At 33.5% G+C, this 17921-nt stretch overlaps 1 long non-coding RNA gene across 3 annotated transcripts in view; it reads right to left on the reverse strand.

The window, feature by feature from the left end:
- Window positions 1-17921, reverse strand: part of LOC141491997 (uncharacterized) — a 217995-nt gene that overhangs the window by 193818 nt on the left and 6256 nt on the right. The window contains exon 3 of one of the 3 annotated variants that reach the window (XR_012469832.1): window positions 7483-7577. The exons of the other annotated variants lie outside the window; for them this stretch is intronic. This is a non-coding gene — a long non-coding RNA (uncharacterized LOC141491997). Of the gene's footprint in view, window positions 1-7482; window positions 7578-17921 lie in introns of those variants that run through there. 3 annotated transcript variants of the gene reach the window in all.

The following is a 17921-nucleotide window of genomic DNA, read 5'->3' on the forward strand; positions in this document are numbered from 1 at the left end:
AGCAATTCTTATCTCAGAAAAAGCAACTGCAAAAGTAGATTTCATTAAAAAAGATAAGGAAGGAAAGTATATCCTCCTAAAAGGTAGACAATGAAGCAATTTCAATACTAAACATGTATGAACCAAGTGATATACCATCCAGATTCTTAGAGGAGAAGCTGAATGAGTTACAGGAAGACATAGACAGCAAAACCCTACTGGTGGGAGACCTCAACTTCTCTCTCTCAGAATTAGGTACATCTAACAATAAAATAAACAAGAAAAAAAATAAGGAGGTAAATAAAATGTTAGAAAGCTTACAGATGACAGACCTTTGGAGAAAAATTGAATGGGGATAGAAAGGAATATGCCTTTTTCTGTAGTGCATGGCACCTACACAAAAATTGATCATGTATTAGGACATAAAAACCTCATATTTAAATGTGGAAAGGCAGAAATATTGAATGCATCCTTTTCTGGCCCTGATGCAATTAAAAATCACTTGCAATAATGAACCACAGAGAGATAAACATAAATCTAATTGGAAACTAAATAACCTTATTTTAAAGAATGAATGGAACAAACAACAAATGGGTTAGATAAAATCACAAGTGAATTCTATCAAATATTCCTAGGTTCACGATTCTATATAAACTATTTGGAAAAATAGGTGAAGACAGAACTCTGACAAATACCTTCTATGACACCAAAATGGTACTGATATCCAAACCAGGAAGGGTCAAAACAGAGAAAGAAAAATATAGACCAATTTCCCTAATAAATATGGATGTAAAAATCTGAAATAAAATAGCAAACAGGTTACAACAAGTTATCATTAGATTAATGCACTATGACCAAGCAGTATTAATTCCAGAAATGCAAGGTTTGTTAAATATTAGGAAAACTGTATAACAAACCTAACAGAAATCATATAATTGCCTCAATAGATTCTGGAAAAGCCTTTGACAAAATATAGCCCCCATTCCTACTAAAAATACTAAAGAGTGCAGGAATAAATGAATTATTCCTTAAAATGTTAAGCATCTATCTGAAACCATCAACAAGCACTATAGGCATTGGGGATAAACTAGAATCATTCCTAATAAGTTCAGGGGTGAAAGAAGGATGCCCATTTTCACCACTACTATTCAGTATCATATTAGAAATGTTAGCTTCAGCAGTAAGAGAAGAAAAAGACAATGAAGGAATTAGAATTGGGAAGCTAAGATAACATGATGGTACACCTAGAGAGCCCTAAAAAAATCATCTGAAAAAGTCATGGAAACAATTAGCAACTTTATCAAAGTCACAGGACATAAAATCAACCCACATAAATCCTCAGCATTTCTATATATTACCAACAAAATGCAACAGCAAGAGTTAGAAAGAAAAATCCCATTTAAAACAACATTAGACAAAATAAAATACTTGGGAATCAACCTGCCAAGACACTGTATAAAAATTACTATAAAACACTTTTCAAACAAATAAAATCAGATCTAAACAACTGGTCAAATATCAACTGCTCATAGATATGTTGAGTTGATATAATAAAAAAACAAGTCCAACAAAATTAAACACTTATTTAGTGTCATACCAACTGAACTTCCAAAAAATTAATAAGATGAAAAAAATTGTAACTAAATTATATGGACAAACAAGTCAAACATGCCAAAGGGATTAATGAAAAAAAATGAAAAAGAAGGCAGCTTAACCTTATCAGATCTAAAATTATATTATAATGCCTTAGTCATCGAAACTGTCTGGTCCTGGCAAAGAAATAGAGTTGTGAATCAATCAGTGGAATAGATTAGGTGCAAAATAGACAACAGGAAATTACTGTAGAAATCTCTTGTTTGATAAACCCAAAGAGTCCAGGTTCTGGGATAAGAACTCATTCTTCAATAAAAGCTACTGGGAAAACTGTAAGGTAGTAGAAACTAGCATTAGAACAACATCTCACACCCTATATCAAGATAAGATCAAAATAGGTGCAGGATTTAGACATAAAAGACAATATTATAAGCAAATCAGGACAACATGGAATAGTTTACCTTTCATATCTATGGAAAGGGGAGCAGTTTATGATCAAAGAAGAGATAGAAAACATTATAAAAAATAAATTAGATAATTTTGAATTCATTAAATTAAAAGGCTTTTGCACAAACCAAACCACTCTAACCAAGATCAAAAGAAATGGTAGTAAACGGAGAAACGATTTTTACAACTAGTGTTGCTGATAAAGGACTCATTTCTAAATTATAAATTTCTAAAATATAAAAATAGAGAACTGAGTCAAATTTATAAAAATGCAAGCCATTGTCTGATTGACAAATAGTCAAAAGCAATTTTTCAGTTTAGGAAATCAAAGCTATCTATAGTCATATGCAGATTCACTCTAAATCATTACTGATTACAGGAATAGAAATAAAAGGATCTCTGAGGTACCTCATACCTCTCAGATTGGCCAATAAAACCAGAAATGATAATGATCAATGATAGAGGGGATGTGGAAAATCTGGAATAGTGATGCATTGTTGGTGGAGCTGTGAACTGTTCCAGTCTTTCTGGAGAGCAATTTAGAATTATGCCCAAAGGGCAATGAAAATGTGCATACCCTTTGATCCTGCAATATCATTACTGGGTCTATATTCTGAATAGATGTCCTGAAGAGGGGTAAAAACCCCCACATGCACAAAAATATTTATAGCAACTCTGTAGTGGCAAAGAATTGGAAATTAAGGGTTTCACCATCATTTGGGGAATGGATGAACAAATGCTATTGTTCTATTAGAAATCAGGAGGTATAGGATTTCAGAGAAGCCTGGAAAAACTTGCATGAATTGATGCTGAGTGAGAAGCATAACCAGAAGAACATTATTTATCCTAACAACATAGGGTGATGATCAACCTTGATGAACTTGCTCACTCCATCAGTGCAATAATCAGGGACAGTTTTAGGGGATCTTTGATGGAGATTACCATCTGTATCCAGGGAAAGAACTTTGGAGTTTTAATGAAGAACAAAGATTATTGCCTTCAATTTAAAAAAATGTCATGTTTTATATAATTTTGTTATCTCTAATATTTTCTTTCTTCTTTAACTATATGTCTTTCCTCTCAACACATTCAATATTTATCTATGCATATCATGGAAACAATGTAAAGACTATCAGATTGCCTTCTGTTGGGGAGAGAGGGGAAGAAAGGTAGGGAGAAGGAACAATTTTTAAATTCAAAACCTTGTGAAAGTTTGGTATAAACTACTATTGTATATAATTGAAAAACAAAATGCTTATATTAGGAAAAAATAACATGACTAACATGGAAATGTTTAACATCATTGTACATGTTTAGCCAATATCAGATTGTTCTCTGTCATGGGTAAGGGGTGAGATGAAAAGGAGGGAGAAAAATGTGGAACTCAAAATCTTAACAAAAAATGAATGTTGAAAACTATCTTTACATATAATTGGAAAAATAAAATATAATTTAAATAAAAAAGGAATGTCCAGTCCCTTCCAACTTTTTCAAGAAAATAGTCATTGTATTTAGCTAAATAATGGACCTCTTTAATTTCTTAAATAATTAAGATATTTTGTAACATACCTTTGCATCATTCTTCCATGTGCTTCTCTTCCCATTGAAATTACTGAATCTGAAAGTATTGATTTGGTTTAGATGATTGAGTCATATTTTTAATAGAACTTCACATATCCCCCTCTCCAAATATATAGGGATATAAATTAAAGTTTGATTTATATTGGTGTTTTGCTTCGTCTTATAATGATCACTGCAAGGAGATATGATGAAGTACCCAGAAAATTATACCTCCTTTTACCTTTGAATCAAAGTGAAATCAATTACTTTGTTCTCTTAGCCAAAGAGAAGAAAATAGGGAAAACTGCAAAGAATGGAAGAATACACCATGACTAACTATGCAGACATATTCAAAGATGGGGAAAAGATGGTTCATTCAGACAAAAACAAGAAGTTGATGTCAAGAAAACCTCTCTAAAAATTTGAGTGTTCCAAAGGTGGAATGAGCTGCCTGAAGAGGAGTAATCTTTTTAAAATTTTTATTATTTTTTAATTTTTTCATCCATATGCACATTTATATTTTTAAGTTACAAATTTCCTTCTACCTTCCCTTCCCACCCCCTTCCCCTCAGCAACAAACAGGCAGGTTGGTATTGTACATATATATTTTTGATAAACATGTTTACAGATGAGTCATTTTTGGTATGAGGAATTAGGATTAAGGGAAAGAAATACATAAGAAAATTTTTATGAAGTGTTTATTTATCATATTCTGAAGGGTTGTGTTTTTGTTTCGTTTTGTTTTTCTTCCTCTAGATTGGGATAACATTGTCCATAGCTGGTCACAAACAGTTGTCCTAGCTCTCTGAACTGCTGAGAGGAGCTGCTTCCATCAACATTGATCATCTCACAATGTTATTGTCACTATGTATATTGTTCTCTTGGTTCTGCTCCCTTCACTCCATGTTAGATCCCCTTAAGCATGTCATTCCATGCTTCTCTAGAGCCCAGCCATTTATGGTTTCTTATAGAACAATAATATTCCATAGTATTCATGTACCATAACTTATTTAGCCATTCTCCAATTGATGGACATCCTTTCAATTTCCAATTCTTTGCCACTACAAAAACAACTGCTCTGAATATTTTGGAACATGTGGGACTTTATCCATTTTTTATGATTTCTTCTGTACATAGGTCTAGAATTGGAATTGCTGGATCAAAGCGTATGATCGGTTTATTGCTCTTTGGGCATAGTTCCATATTGTTCTCCAAAATGGTCGGATCCACTCACAACTCTACCAAACAATACAACAATGTCCCAAACCTCACATTTCCTCTCCACAATGATTATTTTCCCCTTTTCTCATCTTGACCAATCTGATAGGTGGGAGGTGATATCTCAGAATTGTTTTAATTTTCATTTCTCTAATCAATAGTGATTTGGTGCATTTTTATATGATTTTATATTTTATATATATATGTAGCTTTAATTTCTTCATTTGAAAACTGTCCATTCATATACTTTGACCATTTATCAATTGGGGAATGACTTGTGACTTTATAAATCTGATTTAATTCTCTATATATTTTCAAAATGAGACCTTTATCAGAACTAGCTGTGAAGACTGTTTCCCAGAACATTAAGTAATCTTGATGATGTTTTGTAGACTATGTATTATTGGAGATACTTTTTGTATGGATTGAACAAAATTTCCCCAAAGTTCTTTCCAGTTTTCACAATTTTTGATTTAAGAAATGTCCTTAGAAAACTTGGAACATATTATTCTGTATTTTAAGCAATATGCCTCTTCGTAACAGATTTCTAAGATTACTTGGTTAATCAATAGTTGTTTAAGTATAACAAAGTGATTTTTCATAACTCCATTGACCATAACACACCAGAGCTAATGCACTGGAGTGGTTTGACATTTTGCTTCTCCAGTGGATTCAAGCAAGCAAAAGTTAAGGGACTTACCCAGGGTCACACAACTAGTATATGAGAGGCTGAATTCAAACGTCTCATTCCAGACCCAGGGAGTTCAAACTAATGAGCCATCTAGCATCACTATTTGTATTTTTCCTTTAAAACACCTTAGATCCATCTCCCAAAGCAAAGCAGTTAAGAAAAATTGCACATTTCTGGAGGGTAGTAAAAATAGCAATCAACATTTTAGAAGACACTTAAAATGCTTACTGATCATGGGCAAGGGAGAGACATGGAAAGGAGGGAGAAAAATGTGAAATTCAAAATCTTAACTAATGAATATTGAAAACTATTTTTACCTTGTAATTGGAAAAATAAAATTAAATTTAAATTAAAAAAAACAAAATCCAGTCACTTCCAACTTTTTCTTTCAAGAAAATATTCATTGTATTTAGCAAAATACTATACCTCTTTCATTTCTTATGAAATTTAAGCTTAAGTAACTTATACAGAATTCATAGAACAAATTGGAAACTCCTAAAATAAGGGGAAGAAAATGGGAAATTATGTGCCCTTTTCTTATACAAAACTATATATAATTATTTTTATAAATATTTGCCAGAGAAATAGAAATTTACTTCTGTCAAATAAATGCATTTAAATACTTCTTGATTTAATATTTATCTCTTTTTGAGAATTTAAGAAAAATTTGCTGTACTTCAATAGTGATTTGTTTGTGCCTACCACAAACAACATTCTTGCAAGGTGTCAGAATATTAAAAAAAAGAAAAGAACTCATTAAATTTATTTTTCCATACAGTATGGTCCTTAGAAAACAACTAAGTTTGAGCTTTCAAGAATGTTTTAAGAATATGCATATCCACTTTTGCTTCTAAAGCAGGTATCTTTCCTTCCTTCCTTGCTTGCTTGCTTGCTTCCTTTCTTCCTTTCTTTTCTTCTCTTATTCTGAGGAGGAAACTACCTCTGAAAATTAAGATGGAGACTTGTTCACTAATTTATAGTATTGTAGAGATACCTGGAGCAGCACTTTGCATCAGAGACCTGACTTAAATTAAGGCCTTCTAAACTTTAAGGCCAGTTTTCTATCAATTACATCATGGGGAGGCTGAAGCATATGAAGAAATTGAAAGTTCATCATCCTAAAAATAATTCTTCTTGAAAAATAAATATTTATATAGAAAACATACTTTTTTCTTCAGGAAGAAAATGAGGAAGGTAACAGGTGAAAAACATTTGCAACAGAGACTTTGCCAGTATTTGTGTAAGGTGAAGAAAACAAAGTGTTCTATCTACAATTCTGACAATGTTACCACATTTAAAATGAAGTACTGACAAATCGAAAAGTTTCCAGAAAAGGGCAATCAAATTGATTAAAGACCTTGAGTTTCTGCCATACATGATGGAGATCATTGATTTGGTGAAGAAACTTAGTGAGATAAATTTATTTATGTATTTAAAGAGTTGTCATTTGGAATTTAGATTATTTTCATTCTGTCTGACCTCAAAGGAACAATTGGTAAAGTTTCCTTATAGACAGATATAGGCTCAAAGTAAGCAATAATTTCCAAATAATTTGGAGTTATCCAAAAAGGCTTCTTTGAAAAATAGTAGATTCTTTCTCATCAGAGGTCTTCAAGCAAATGCTGGACCCACATATTTTGAAGATATACAGGTATTGATAGTCTGTGATGACTTTGTGATGACTTCTCTTCAAAGATGACGTGATTGTGCAATGTAATTATTGAAAATGTTGGAATTTAAAGTTCAATTTAAGTCTTTGGTTATGTCAATTAGAAATGAGTTTCTTGAAGAAAAGAAATAATTTCCCTTAGGTCAATAAGATTCTAATATTGGTAACAGCCCATTTGAAATAGTTAGCAATTAATTAAAAGTAAAATAAAAAACTAATATTTTTCCTATTTTATAATATTTAATTTTTCCATTATTAGTATCAGAATATTATTAATTATGAAGTTAAAATTAACAATTATGTTGGAAAGAAAATAATATTAGCATTTTGTTTTATGGTTTTAATAGCAAAAAAACAGTTTTTGCATATAAGTTGTTCTGTTTTCCCTTGTTATTAGAATATCACCTTACAGGGTGTAACCTAGGAGATGAGAGAAATCAAGTAAAGAAATATGTGATTAGTCCCCAGGAGGGGTGTTTATCAACGTTTTTCACATGTATTATTCTTGTCAAAAGAAAAAATAAGTTTTACACTGTAAAACAAATCCTATCAAGCCCCTTGACACACTTCAAGAAAAGATAGCAACTAAAAGCTTTTTACATCTGAAATTCTTTTATCTCTATATTCAGGCTAACTATTAAAAACAAGATGAAATTCAATTCTACAAACATTTATTACATATGAATTAGATGATATATATTGTGCTAAATTGGGGATATAAAGAAAAAATAAACCAGAATTTCACAGAATCAATATTCCTTTGGAAGTAATAGTTGAAGAGATAAGAAAAATGCAAAATAACTGGAGAGGGGAGCATTAATATCTGGGGAAAACAGGAAAGGTCTTTTGTAGGAAGTGGTATCTGAGTTGAATCCTTAAGGATTTTCCAAGAGGTGAAAGTGAAAAGAAAGCATTTATAGGTATAGGGAAAAATTTGGTCAAAAAAATGGAGGCAGGTGTTGGAATGTATGGATGAAATATCTTGTTAGGTTTGGAATGTAGAAACTGTGAAGAGAAAATGTAAAATCTAAATGAGAAGACAGTTTGGAGTCAAATTGTGAAGACTTTTGAATATCAAACAAAGGAGCTTGTATTTCATCTTAGAGGCAAAGGGAACCAAAGAAATGATAAGATCATATTTTAAATGGAAAATAATCTAAGTATATTTTTTATTTAATTTTGTCAAATTTCCAAGTTTGAATACTTTCTACACCATAAATAAAAGGAGTATTTGGAATGCTATCTATTATATTATCAAATAGATTTGAGAAAGTATAGAATAGTTTCAGATATGAATTACATCTCTAAAAAATTAGTAATATAATAAGAATAAGATTTCACATATGGTGTTATATGTTTAAATCAGAAAAAAATGAAGCTTTTTTCTGCTCCTTTAGTTTCACCTTTACTATTCCCTTAAAGAATAAATATCCATTGTACTCAAATGCACATTGAAATTTAACTGAAATTTTCTTGTATTTGCCTTATTTATCAAGGATAACTACAGTATGCTTATAGATTGTGTGTAAGGTTAGTATTTATAAGAATCAGTGCAGGTAATTTCCAAGTGAGAAAAATCATTTTTTCCAATTAAGACTGACCTCCTCTACAATTTAAAGTCACAGAGAGTTCTGTAGTGTCTTGAGAAGCCATATACATTGTCTCAGCTAACAAAGTTAATATGTGTTGCACGTGGACCCAAGTCTCTCTATTATATGGTCAGCTTTCTATCCTGCTGCCTCTGTCAATCTGTCTCCCTCCTTTCTTCAGCTTTGTATAATAAGGATTTAGAGAATTGAAATGAAAATAAAAAAGAGGGGTCCTCAGTCTTCTGATCCCCACCCTTAAAATTATGGCATTTTGGGCCTTTTCTAGGCCTTCTCTTTACCTTTCCCTGGGCATGATGTCCTCTGAGAGCAGTCACTGCTCTCAAATGAACCCTTATAGAAAGATTTTTCCAATCACTCATTTGCAAGAGTTGGGGAGAGGGAATTATCAGAAAAGAACAAAACTTAGTATCCTAGCCTCTTTTCAAGGCAGCAATACTGATTAACTGACTTTAGCCTAGAGGTAAAAAGTCCTAGATCCAGCTTTACCCAGTTTGAAATGTTAATTAAAATTAATAAATCAGTCTCATTCTCATTCACATCACTCCTCAACCCCAGTCAATATTCAGATTTACTGAGGACTCACTTTTGCCATTATACTCAGACCAGTCACTATTCTCTCATGAAAATCTCCACTCACAAATAATATAACACACAAATCAAAATTAGTATAATCATATTTTATCTAGGGTAAACCCATGTTAAATTACTAATTAAATTATGAATCATGAACAAACTTAAAAATTAAAAACTTTAAATTTAATGCCTACAGTGTCAGGCAGGAGTAGGAGACTTTCTTTACCACATTCCCCATAGATAAAAAGTTTTTTTGGTTTTCAGTCATATCTAACTCTTCTTGACCTTATTTGCGTTTTTGACAAAAATAGTATTGTGGTTTGTCATATCCTTCTCCAGATCATTTTATAGATGAGCAATTGAAACAAATAGGGTTAAGTGACATGCCCAGATCACAGAGCTAAAGAAAAGTAATAAATAAAAATAAAAGTTATACATGGATTAATCTGTTCAAGCAGCCCTGATATTTATGGTCTCAGCAGATGGGAAAAGCTTAAGAAAACTATGAGGTTCTCTGTTTATCATACCAGCAGTCTTTTTTTGCCTTTTTGCAAAGCAATGGGGTTAAGTAACTTACCCAAGATCATACAGTTAGGTTTTATTAAGCATCTGATGCTGAATTTGAGCTCATGTCCTCCAGAACCAGTGCTCTATCCACTGTGCCACCTAGTTGTGCCTCTTCTGGAATCTATTTTCACCTAATTAGCCTAACCAGAGGGATAACACTTGGCCTTTTTTATTCCTGCTATACAACAGATTATCTCCCAAATTCATTCATTTTCACTGGCAATCAGTTCCCCTTACCTGGAATGCTCTACTTCTTGATTTCTTTCAAGTTTCAGATTAAATCTAGCTGTTAGGGGTCTTTCCTAATCCAACTCTATGCTTTCCTTTGGAGATTACCACCAGTTCCCTTAGTATTTATCTTTGGTGAACCTAGTTATTTGCATATCTCTCACAATGAGCTCATAGAGTAGGATTGTTTTTGCCTTTCTTTGTATCTCCAGCACAAAAACTGGTATGTCCCAAACTACTTCCTAGTGCTTGGATCAAATTAGCATATTAAGTGAACCTCCTTATTCATTCATTGCTGATATTTCTCTTTGGACATGGACTGGAACAATTGTCCCATTAAGACTTTATAGCATCTCTTCCATCTAAGATGATGTAAATCAAAGAATGTCTTCTTTTCATCAGAACTTCATTACCTTACTATGATACCTCCAAGAGATATCATGGGTTTCATATATGTGTGTGTATGTGTGTATGTGTGTGTATGTGTGTGTGTGTGTGTGTGTGTCTTTTCCCCTTAGGGTTAGGGATTTTGAAAGTCCCTAGCAAAATCATTTGTGATATACTTAATATCTGGAATTTTGTATGTTACAGTATCAAAGTGAACAACAGCAATTAACAGGACAAGGATGATTAAATTGGCATCCCAGGTAATTATCTCCAATGTTATACACAGGAAATGTGGATCAACAATATATGACAAACATAGGATATAAACAGTATAGCTTGATAGGCTACTGTAGTGACTCTATGTCTAAATTACATATAGGATATAATGAATGCACATATGACAGATGTACATGAATATCTATAGAACACAAGAAAATATGCTTATCAGTAAGCAAAAGTACAGCGATAATATGAGTAGGTCTATAAAAATAGCACAATATGCACAAATAGCAAATTGTCTCATATATAAAAGCAAAATTATGTATAGTTAACAGACTAATACAGTTAAAAGATATGCATAATACACAAAAACAAAAAAGTAGAATACTCAAAATATGCAATAATAAACATTCATCAAACAACATATGGGATTGAAAGAAGGCACACATTACATTGGATAAATATTAGCATTATCATCTAACTACATAGATTTAACCATCTTTTTAGTTTTCCAGGAATATTATAAACAAGCCAGTCTAGTCTTTGTTATAATAGCTTTCTTAGAACCTACTTAGCAGTCTTCTACTACAGGTAAACCACTGGATAGTATGACCAGAACATTGAACTATAATACTGTCTCCCTAAAACTTCATTTATAGAAGGATAGAAGGCCATCTAGCACTGTTATGATGCTTCTGTGTATTAGGAGTCTCTTCAGTTGAAGTACTAGATAGAAAAGCTCCTGGACTTGATTTCAATTCTCTCATCATTTTTTAACCATTTGTTGGGTTTTAGTCATGAAATCTTTTATTTCAAATGCCTGTTTCTGAGTCATTTTCTGTTGAAGCTTTGAATGAATGTCAGGCAGTCACTTTTACCCAGAATCTACTAAGGTAAATGTCTATCAGTGATAACTCATCAAGCAATCTAATTCAAGATCTTCATCAGACTTTGGGTTACTTTGTAAACAGGAAATTTTCTCTCCACAACTAGATACAGAATAGTTTTTTACCACTCTACTAAGTCATGTGTCTCAAGAGGATTAAAATATCTGAACAATTTTTTTTTTTACTTTGTCAAATGTCTCAATAAATTGTTATGATCTGGATCCACTTAGGCCTCATATTAAGAGTTATGTGATTTTGGGCTAGGTGGTGCAGTGGATAGAGCACCGGCCCTGGAGTCAGGAGTACCTGAGTTCAAATCGAGACTCAGACACTTAATAATTACCTAGCTGTGTGGCCTTGGGCAAGCCACTTAACCCCATGCCTTGTAAAAACCTAAAAAAAAAAGTTATATGATTTTAAAGGACTAACACTTATCCTTCTGTCTTCTCTAATTCTTTATGTATATATATGTATATATATATATGTATATATATATATATATATATATATATATATATATATATATATATATATATATATCTTTCAATCTTTTGGTATCACCATGTTTTCAGTGCCTTTAGTAGAAATTTTTCATGACTTACATTGAATGCTAAATTAAAAGCTGATTAATGGGGGACAGAGCCCAAGATGGCAGAGTTTAGGTAGGAAATCTCAAAAGCTCTCTTCCAGACCACTCCAATTGCTTTTAAATTATGACTCTGTCTAAATTCTAGAGTGACAGAACCTACAGAAGAGTGAGTGAAATAACGTGGAAGATCCATGGGAAGGATCATCAGGGGTGGAAAGGACCACAGTACAAATGGGCTGAGCCAACCACTGGAGTAAACTGGCTCTACCCAAACATGTACAGCCCACAGGTAGCTGGGGCAGGACTCTGTTGCTTTGCTTATACTCACATCCAGGTTGCAGCCTGGTATTTCATACTGCCTTAGTAGATTTGGTACCTTCCTCACAGATCCAGGGCAGGAGAGAGTGCTTGTGATCATCCACAGACCACAGCACTGACCAGGAGAACAGTCAGGGCCTCTCAAAAGACCTTGAAGAAATTGAGGTTGGGGGGAGGGGTGGAAGTGTGTCTGAAAACAGCTGTAAAAGCCCTTGGGATAGTGTGTCCTCCACCCTGGAAGCAGAGATCCACCCTAACAAAGAGTTAATATCTAGTCATAGACAAGGGGAAATGAGCAAAAAACAGAAGAAAAAGAATCTGACCATATACAATTACTTTGGTCCCATGGAGGATAAAGATACACACTCAGAAGATGACAAGGTCAAAGCTTCTGTTTCTAAAAAGTCCAAGAAAAATATGAATTGGTATCAGGTAATGGAAGAGCTCAAAAAAAGATTTTTAAAATCATGTAAGGAAGGTTGAGGAAAAATTAGGAAGAGAAATGAGAGCAATTTGGGGAAATTATGAAAACCAAGTCAGCAACTTAGTGAAGGAGATACAAAAAATTTTGAAGAAAATAACATCTTAAAAAACAGTTTTGGTCAAAATGGAAAGAAAGTAGTCCTAAAGGTAGAGAAGAATATAAAAAGCACAACTGACCAGATGGAAAAGGAAAAAAGAGCTATCTAAAGAAAATAATTCCTTCAAATGTAGAATGGAACTAAGGGAAACTGACTTTCTGAGAAATCAAGAAACAATAAGAATGAAAAACCAAAAGTAATTGTGAAATATCTCATTGGCAAAACAACTGACTTGAAAAACAGATTGAGTAGAGAATATAAAAATTAGTGGACTACTTGTAAGTCATGACCAGAAAAAGAGCTGAGACTTCATTTTTCAAAAAGTTCTCCAGGAAAATTGCCCTGATATGCTAGAAGTAGAGGGTAAACTAGAAATTGAGGGAATCCACTAATTACCTCCTGAAAAAGATCCCAAAATAACAGGTTCCAGGAATATTATAGTCAAATTCCAGAACCCCTAAATCAAGGAGAAAATATTACAAGCAGTCAGTAAGAAACAATTCAAGTATTGTAAAGCTACAGTCAGGATCACACAGACCTTTGTAGCATCTGCCTTAAGGGTATGTTGGGCTTGAAATATGATTTTCTGGAAGGCAAAATATCTTGGATTATAATTGAGAATCAACTACTCAGCAAAACTGAACACCCTCTTCCAAGGAAAAGGATGGACATTCAATGAAAATAGGGGACTTTCAGACTTTCCTCTTGAAATGACCAGAGCTGAACAGAAAGTTTTATCTTCAAGTACAGAACTCAGGTGAAGCATCGAGAGGGTGGACAGGAAAGGCAAATTATTAGAGATTTAATAATGTTGAACTACTTGTATTCCTTCAGGGGAAAATGATACTGATGACTCGTATGAACCTTCACATTTATTAAGACAGTTAGAAGGAGCATATATAGACAAGCCTAGGAGGGAACTAAATATGAAGGTATTATATATTGTAAAGATAGAGTTAATGGACGTGAAAAGAATGTACCGGGAAAAAGGAAAGGAGAGATAGAATAAGCTATTTCATGTAAAAGAGTCATGAAAAAAACTTTTGCAATTGAATGGAAGGGGGGAAGGTGAGGGGAAAAGGGTGAGCCTTCATTATTTTCAGAATTAGTTCAGAAAGGAAATAACATATGCATTCAATAGGGTATAGAAATCTATTTTATTCTGGAGAAAACAAAGGAGAGGAAAGGGATGGGAGAAAGGGAACAGGGGAGGGGAGGGGGGATGTAGGTGATAGAAACAAGTGAAGGTCATGGGAGAGGGTAGTCAGAACCAACAGACTTTTGAGGAGGGACAGGGTGAAAGGAGAGGGGATAGAACAATAGAATAAATGGAGGTGGGAAGGAATAGGATGGAGGGAAATTCAGCTAACAATAACAATTGTTGTTAAAGTAATTGTGGGGAAAACTATTGAAGCAACTTCTTTGATGGAATTATGGTAAAGAATACAATCCATCCAAAAGACAGAATTGATGATATCTGAATACAGATTGAAATATACTTTTTTCCTCTCACTTTATTTTTCTTGAGCTTCCTCTATCTTTATGGGGCATAAGAGACATTATGTTTACTTTTACAACAATACTATTAAAGAAATATGAAAAAATAAATTTAAAACAAAGTTGATTAATGCTGCCACACTCATTTCTAGCAAACAGAGTGGATCTCAGCCCTAGTCAGAATAAGTCATTAAAATATTTTCATTCCACAATTGAAACTTTGTTCCATGCACAAGGTCTTTAAACGTTATAATAGCAATTCACTCCAAAGGAAAGCCTCTGCTAACATTTTTAGGCAGGACAATAGATTTGTTTGAATTTACTTAAGCCAACACAATTGAATAAGTGAGGAAAATAATTCATTGAAAACTTGTTCACATCTGTAAGTCCACTACTTTTTAGAGAGTTTTGTGGGTTTATGCCAGTCTTTCATTTTTGGCTCTGATACTTCTGGGATCTTCAATCACATGTTTGAGTGAGATCATTCAGTGGCTTAGCAATAGTGACATATATCCTAAAATATTTTCAATAATAACTGCCAAAATCTTTAAAAAGTTCTTAGACATCAAAGGGTCTTTGGTAAATGGACAAATAAAGATTGTTTCTATCTTTTTTATTTCAGTGCTCACACATTAATGAGATGCCATGTGACTCACATACTTGACGAGTGTTCTAAAGAACTGGCACATGTTTACCTGGAAACTTTATTTTCTACTACTTGAATATTTTCACCAGTTCTTATGTTTTTCCAAGGTCCTTTCAGAGACAATAATATTATCAACATGTGAAGATAATTCCAATTTTTTACTTTCTATATTAGTCTTTGAAAAGTGACAAGTAATTCAAAGAGGCCATAGTTCATATGCTCAAATTAGTGAAATTCAGTTGAAAGCATTCTTCTACTTTTCTTCCACCGCTGATGTTACCAAACTACTTCACAAGACTAGTACTAAGAATACCTGTCTAATAGACTGTCTAGGACACCTAGAATATTTGACATAATTCATTGGTTCAATTTAGTTATTTCTTCAAAATACAGTAGTCTACAACTTATGTATCTTTCTATTCATCACTGGAGTTATCTGGGTATTGGATTGGACAGAATATTGAGTCAATAGAAAGATTTAGCTCAAATGTAGTCTCAGATATTTCAAAATGTGTGACTTTAGACAAGTGACTTAACTTCTCTTTGCTCCCACTTCTTCAATTAAAAAAATAGAGCTCATATCTCAGAATTAGTGAGGATAAAATGAGATGATATTTATAAAAGCATTACAATGCCTTGCAATAGTAGGAGATTAATGGATGCTTTTTTCTTTTTTCTTTGCTACCATCAATATTGGATATGCCTATTGTCCAATAATACCTCTATTGATCCCAATGACTAGTTAATTCTTGATTCACATCTCTTTCTTGCAATGAAAACATGCCTTTTTTCTAAATTTCTGCTTTAAATGTTCCTTCTATTATTTAAGTAACAGGAAATATTCAAAGTCAGATTTCTTGGAATTTACTTTTGAGATTGAAGTCATTGATTTTGTGATGTTTACTGCCTCTTCTTGACTAGCTTCCTTCATGCTTCTGTACAGGCTGAATGTATGCTCAAAATGTACAGGTGTTGGGGCCCAAGTTTGTTGCTTGGAAGTCTCTACTGAGATCTTAATCAGAATTAATTAGAGCTGGCAGCATACTGAGTATGATGATTCTGATGTGCCAAAGTGTCCTGAATTCTGTCCATTCTAACATATTAGGGAAAATTTATGTTATTTCATTAAAAGTATGGATAGCTTTTGTCACTTAGTTCAAGATCAAAATCTTCTAGTGGTCATAAAGACTTTTTTTCCATTGTCTGTCTTAATTTAATTGAAACAAAAATTATTCCTTTTGCCCCAGTGTCCATTGTAGCAGTGCAATTCATATACTAAAATTTACAACCTCTGTTCTTTAATCCAGCTGCAAAAGACTTGTAAATCTATGCTAAAGAAGGCATGGTCAGATTAGATTAGATAATTTCCAGCTAACTTCAGGAAATACAAATATAAGCAAAAATGACAGCTCTTGCTCTCAAGGGGTTTGTTATTATTGTCAGTCCTCCATTCTTGAAGAGATCAGGACTTTCGGAGGGTGACTTGCAAATGAATTGGATTGAAGTGAGGAAGGACTATACAAATCAGCCTCTCTCCTTCAGAGTCATGGAAATCCAAAGGCAAAATATAGGTCAGGATGATTGGCAATGGCTCTGGTTGCATTAGTAGACTAAAGGAATTTACATTGTTATGAGGAATATCCCACATGAAAATTAGCTGAAAAGTGGAAAAGAGAGGGGCAGCTAGGTGGAATAATGGATAGAACACCGGCCCTAGAGTCAGGAGTAGCTGAATTCAAATCCAGCCTCAGACACTTAATAATTACCTAGCTGTGTAGCCTTGGGCAAGCCACTTAACCCATTTGCTTTGCAAAAAAACCTAAAAATAAAAATAAAATGTTAAAAAAAAAGGTGGAAAAGGGGAAGGTTCTTGTGAGCTCAAGTGTCTCAAGTTATAAGTGAGCATGGTCAAACAGCTGGGGAGGAAGTCCCAGCCAGATGAGAAGAAAGCAGAGCTGTACTCCTTAGTAATCAAGAAGCTGTTGGAGCAAAAGTAGAAAAGTGGTGTCCAACCTCAGTGCTTGTACTATTCAGGATATTCTCCATTCCTTTCCCTTTTTCCTAAAGCTCTTCCTGTATCAGAAACAAGTTACCAGGGTAGTTAGGTGGCACAATGGATAGAGCATTAGCTGTGGAATCAGGAGGACCTGAGTTCAAATCCAACCTCAGACACTTAATATTTACATAGCTGTTTCACCCGGGGCAAGTCCCTTAACCCCATTGTCTTGGAAAAAAACCAAATCAAACAAAAAAAAAGTAAGTTATCAGAATATATAGAAAACTGTTCACAGATAATATTTTATAGGCCTCTGCTTAAAAAAAAACTCCCAGATTTGTAGATATGGAAGATCACTCAAGGGTACTAGAATTATGTAACCTTTCTGGTGAGCCTCTCCTTCCTAGGAACACCTGTGACAACTTATGTTAATACTACAGTAGTTTCTCTCCACCTTCCCCCCTCCCCTCTTCCCCCCTTTTCACACATAAGAAAAATTGGGGTCAATTGACTACTGTCTACCAGACCTTTATGGTACATATAAGCACATTTTCATATAACCAATAAATGGAGCATATAGGTGGCACAGAGGCTAGTGAATTGAACTGGGAATCAAGAAAACATAAATTTAAATCTTTCCTTGGAATAACTGTGTGATCCTGGGCA

Source organism: Macrotis lagotis, chromosome 6 (assembly GCF_037893015.1).
Source record: "Macrotis lagotis isolate mMagLag1 chromosome 6, bilby.v1.9.chrom.fasta, whole genome shotgun sequence".
NCBI lineage: Eukaryota > Metazoa > Chordata > Mammalia > Peramelemorphia > Peramelidae > Macrotis > Macrotis lagotis.